Source organism: Rhinichthys klamathensis, unplaced genomic scaffold (genome assembly GCF_029890125.1).
Source record: "Rhinichthys klamathensis goyatoka isolate OS25496 unplaced genomic scaffold, OSU_Roscu_1.1 h1tg000567l_1, whole genome shotgun sequence".
Classification (NCBI taxonomy): Eukaryota; Metazoa; Chordata; class Actinopteri; order Cypriniformes; family Leuciscidae; genus Rhinichthys; species Rhinichthys klamathensis.
The window spans coordinates 1,425,097-1,431,096 of record NW_026607033.1 but is presented as its reverse complement, the minus strand read 5'-3'; positions in this window follow the sequence as shown (position 1 = coordinate 1,431,096).

Below are 6,000 nucleotides of genomic sequence, written 5' to 3'. Positions count from 1 at the left end.
GTTGTGTTTACATATTACTCAGTAAAGCCCTGACATTCTGTTCTATTTATTTAATGAATCATAATGCGATCGTATTATTCAGCTCGCTATTATTAGCCTATGTTTGAGACATCAACCACTGGTCGATGATCATAACGTTTGTATAAACTTGTCATAAAAACCGTAATGATAATTACACTTAAATATTTTCTTCTCAGCCATGTTAACAATTGTCCGTGAGCGAAATCTCCTCCCATCCGTTATCTGATTGGCCTTTCCGCAAGGATTCCTGGGTAGTTAAAGTGTGTGGAGCCTGCATCTATGTGGGCTTCGCGGAAGACCGCTTCAAGGGTACAAAGGGGGCGCTGCTGAGCACACTTCAGAGCATTAAAATGCTAAATGAGACGGCCTACGGACTCGTAGACTCGGCGAGCACGCGCAATTTAAGGCCCTGTCCCAAATGGCACACTTCATGTGCACTTTCGGTCTTGTGGACTTACAATGGCTGCCGCGTGCGCGTGTCCGTTAAGTCCGTGAGACCGCAGTGTGTCCCATTTGTCATTTTTAGATCTCAGAAGGGTGCTCGCGAGCGCCCCCTCTGCGGTCGATTTGCGCCCTTGATGCGCACTTTTGCCGAGCCCACGCTGATGAGGACTCCACAGCAGACTTCTTCCCGACATTCAAAGCGGCGTTACGTCGCGAAAGTGCGGACTCAGAGGAAGACCGCGAGTGCTTAGGGTTCCATTTGGGACAGGGCCTAAGTCCACGAGACCAAAAGTCCGCATGAAGTGCGCCATTTGGGACAGGGCCAATCTGAGTCCAGTGTTTTTGAGGGAGGGGCTTCATAGAACCCGGAAATCATCAGACCGTTTTTACAAGAAGGGACACAGCAGTGTAGAATAAAGGTAAAATATGTGAAAAATAATGCGATTATTTTGAAAACGAAGCATAAACATGTTACAGTGCACCCCATAAACACAATCAAGCCTTTGAAAAAAGCTGTTTTACAACCCCTTTAAAAAATATCCTGGCTCTTCCAAGCCTTATAATGGCAGTGAATGAGCATAATTTTTTTGAAGTCCATACAAGTGCATTTATTCATCATAAAAGTGTGCCAAATGGCTCCGATGGCTTAATAAAGACATTCTGAAGTGAAGCGTTGCGTTCTTGTAAGAAAAATGTCCATATTTAAAACTTTATCGACTAAAATAACTAGCTTCTGGCAGACGGCCGTAGGCAAGTCGGCTTATGCCAAAAGAGTTCTTGACGATGTTTGACGTAGGATGTAGGACCACAAGCTTTGACGCCTCTCGCGGTTCAAACTAACAGAGCTGATCAACCGTGTTCGTCGTTACGGTTCAAGTTCAAGGGTTATTCTTTCGCCATAAATCGATGCGTACGGCCGTTTGCCGGAAACTAGTTATTTTAGCCGATAAAGTTTTAAATATGGATATTTTTCTCTCACCAATGCATCGCTTCGCTTCAGAAGGACTTTATTAACCCCTCGGAACCGTTTGGGACACTTTTATGGTGGATAGGTGTTTACTTATGGACTTCAAAAAAATTGTGCCCATTCACTCCCATTAAAAAGCTTGGAAGAGCCAGGACATTTTTTAATACAACTCCGATTGTATTCGTTTGAAAGAAGAATGTCATATACACCTAGGATGACTTCAGGGTGAGTAGCTTAATCATGGGATGATATTTGTTTTTGGGGGAACTATCCCTTTAATTTAGTCACCAGTCATTTAATTTAATATCAAAGATATAAGATCAAAGCATCACAAACTAGACTGCAATTGCTAGATATACGGTGAAAAGTGTTCGGTCTGGTCTCACCCAAGCAAATTGAATCACTTCAGAAAACGGGTTAAACCATGTGACTCATGAATTACTATTGGTGTTTGAAAGTTTGATCCCCATTCTCTTCTTTTGCATTGTAGGGACAAACAGACATTTAATTTCCATTAAAATGTCATCTTTTGCATCATTGGAGTTTAAATCTGCATAAGGGTGAGTAAATGAGAAAATTATAATTTTTACATAAACCATTCATATTCTCAATATGATAGGCATTTTGCCTCTGTAATGAATATAAGCAACTTGTTGAATATAAGCAACAAGTAGCACATTAAGTTTTTAATTTTTTATTTGCAGATACTGTCAGGCATCTTAAATTGTTTTCTTCACTAATAGATGTCTGCCACTCCTGCTGACCTTGAGAAAATGGGTAACTTGCCTGTGACTCCTTGTTTGATCCTTCTTGGTTAGTATGTCATATTAGATCTGTCATCATTTTGTTTCACTAAAACAAAGCTCACACTCCAGACTGACACATAACTTTCGTTTATCAGGAGAATTTATGGATGATTAAAGGGGTCATATAATGGTACATGCACTTTTACAAGTTGATACTGAAATGTGTGTTGGCAGTGTCTGTACACAACCATCATATAATGATAAAAATCCATCCAGTGGTTTTGTTTTAATCTCCTTATATGTTTTCCCCTGCCTCAAATTAAGCCGTTCGAGCCTTTGACGTCACAAGCTCGCACGCCCCTCCCACGATTGTTGATTGACAGCAGCGATTCAACACAGACCCGCCCTCGCTCGTGAGGGAGCTGTCAATCATAGTCTGCGCGGACCGGCGCGGTCATTGTTGATATGCTGGAGCACTGTCTATGAGCAGAATGGCGTCTAAGCGATTGTGGTGTTCTGTTCTTGGGTGTAATAACGAACACAGCAGTCATTTTAATGTTCCTAAATCCGAACTGCTGAAGACGCAGTGGCTGAGTTTGTTTTCGAAGGGAATATTCCCCACGAGCAACGTCAATGCTCTCATGTTTGCGCGAATCATTTCACACACCAGACTGCTTTATAAACGAGGATCAGTATAAAGCTGTATTTGCTAAGAAGCTGCTCATGAAAAATGGATCGGTACCAGATATTCGTGTTCCTGCTGAATCTCCAGAAGAACGGAAGTGAGTGTAACGTTTTATTAAACTTTATATTAATATATTAATCTTTGCAAATCGCTAGCTGCACGCTTCACAATGAATGCGTCTAAGGTTTACACTCAGGGTACATTACGGCATGTTTTCTATGTATGACGTTCTCAATATAATTCATAATCCCACGTTTATACTGAACAACGCGTTATGGTTATTGTGTTATTGTGTTACAAACGGTGTACGCACAGAACAGAGAGGCGGGGTGAGCAAAGCTCATTATCATTTAAAGTCATATGCACTGAAACGGCGTGCTGAAAACAGAGCTGTTTTTGACCAGGTAAAATAAGTGTTTTCTTACAATAATAATGAGAGTGTTTAATTAAAGTATATTACAAACTTTTAATTTAGACCCTAAAGAATCATATTAGCTTGTACAAAAATGGCATTATATGACCCCTTTAAGGCAATTTGGCCTTTGTGTTTCCTCATATGTGACCCTGGACCACAAAACCTCATATGGGTCAATTTGAGATCTATACACCACCCGAAAGCTGAATAAATAAGCTTTCCATTGATGTATGGTTTGTTAGGATAGGACAATATTTGGCCGAGATACAAATATTAGAAAATCTGGAATCTGAGGGTGCAAACTGCAAACAAATCGAAACTGAGAAAATCGCCTTTTAAAGTTGTCCATTTATGTTCGCGATTGTGGTGCATTCACTCACAAAAATAAATGTTTTATATATTTACGGTAGGAAATTTACAAAATATCTTCATGGAACATGATCTTTACTTGATGCCCTAATGATTTTTGGCATAAAAGAAAAATCGATAATTTTGACTCATAAAATTTACCCTTGTCTACTTGTGACTGGTTTTGTGATCCAGGGTCACATATTTAAACTCCTGTGAAACAGGAGGTCATAGTTAGACAATTTCATGTTCCTAGTCACCCTGCTGTGCTACTTTGCTAAAAAAAATATATAATGGACATATATTTCAGAGATATTTTACCCATAAAAAATTCTAGGTGTTGCCAATAATTGTGGCCAACTTGTTTTGTAGAAAAAAATTTATTTCATAATGTGATTTTTTTTTAACTTAAATTAAAGGTTAGATGTTTTCTTAATTTTTGAAATAAAGGATAAACAATGCAGATTTATTTTTACAGCCATCTTTGATTATATTTGCCAGGGGTGCAGATAATTGTGACCACAACTGTATATACGGCTACCAAAATGATATTGTGTTACTAATTGAAAATTAACAAGAAATCTGTGTATCTTCCTTGACAAATGTATTGCCTGATGCATTTTGCATTTGGTGAACAAGCAAATTCAAATTAACAAAAAAAGTAGCATTACTTAGGACAATTATTTATTCATCATGTTTCGTTGAATTTTCACTTTCTTTTCAAGAATTCCTTTTTACCATACCTTTTATATTTTACAATTTGCTGTTTTTTTTTAACTTTAAAGAACAGATTCATAAACTGTTCCCTACATTTTCCTGTGGGAAAAAAATGATTACTATTGTATAAAATGTTATATTTTATTTACATATCTTTATTTTAATTTTACTGTCTGTGTACTTTTGTTGTCTCTCTGCACTGGAAGCTGCTTCTGTCACCAAAACAAATTCCTTGTGTGTGCAAGCATACTTGGCAATACATCTCTTAAAAATAGCACACTTTGGTGCTCTACATGGGCCGAGTGCTTTTTCCTGGAATAGGCCTTTTTTCCTGATGTGCCCTGTAAAGGTCTATATTAGACTTCTGCTTATGGAAAAGTGAAAGCGGTGAGCTAGAGTTACATATGGCACATTATCATATTGAGCTGCTATGGCCTTTTTTCTTTCACAATTGGGGACGTTTATTTTCCTTGTACGTGACGATGTTAATTTCAACGCACTCTGAGGCCTCTTTATAAGGAAAACTGGAAGTTCGCCCATGTGTGCCTACTTAAAATTCATTGTGCATTTTTTGGGGGTATATTATCTGCCAGTTTATTACCGCTCAGACAAAACTCCAGAGTAAATTAAAGTGATCGATCACAGCACAGAACACTAACTATTGTCAAGAGAAAAATTGAAAATCTGTTATGTGTGCGGGTTTCCTGGGGGACTTTGCTAATTTAATTTAAACTGTTTAAAGGAATAGGAGCATTTGTGTTGGTGTGCAAGTAAAAAAAAAAAGGCATATTTAGATGTATCACGCAATGTTTGGCTTCATCTCGTTTGTCTCTTGATTGCGACGTTGCTACTTGGTTAAACATGAACACAAATGAGATTTAAGAGCTCCTGCTGAGGGGAATGTTATGACTGAATACCCAGCTAACAAGAACATTTTGCTAACGGTTTGTTATTTATGAATGTTCCAAAAAAAAAACTTTTCCCTGTTTTTTTTTTTTTACGTTTAGGGAACATTTAATTGAATCATTTTATAAGCATCATGGAAATGTACTTTTAAATGTTCTCTGAACATTCTGAAACAATTAGTAATATAAAAAAAAAAAAAAAAAACATTAACTAAAATGTTCAATGAACAATGTATAAGTAATGTTTTTGTGTTGTTATATAAGAAAATAATAAAGAAAATAAGAAAATAATAAAGACCAGGTAACTCTGAACGAATGTTCGATTAACAATAATGGGAGAGTATTTGAGAGAACCTTGCTACAACGTTAGCTTAAGTTCTGGTAATGTTCCCTGTTAGCTGGGTAAAGTCTTGAAAAATACACAATGGAATTGTACAGTATGTCATCAGAATATAGCACACAAGCAGTGTCAACTACTAAAATGACGATTTTATGCTGCTTGTTTTGAGTGAATAATGACTTAAAAATATTTAAGTTTTAAAACATACAAAATGTTATTGTATGGCATCAGAATATAGCACACAATTGCTGTGATGGTCATTTTATGCTGCTTGCTTTTGTTCCATTTGGAGTTCAGCTTTATCATTCACTTCGTCATTGTATGACAAGCAGAATCTCTGACTTTTTCCCTTTGTGTTTCATAGATAAAAGAACAACATGGAGGTGAGTAAACGAGAATAAATCAATTTAAT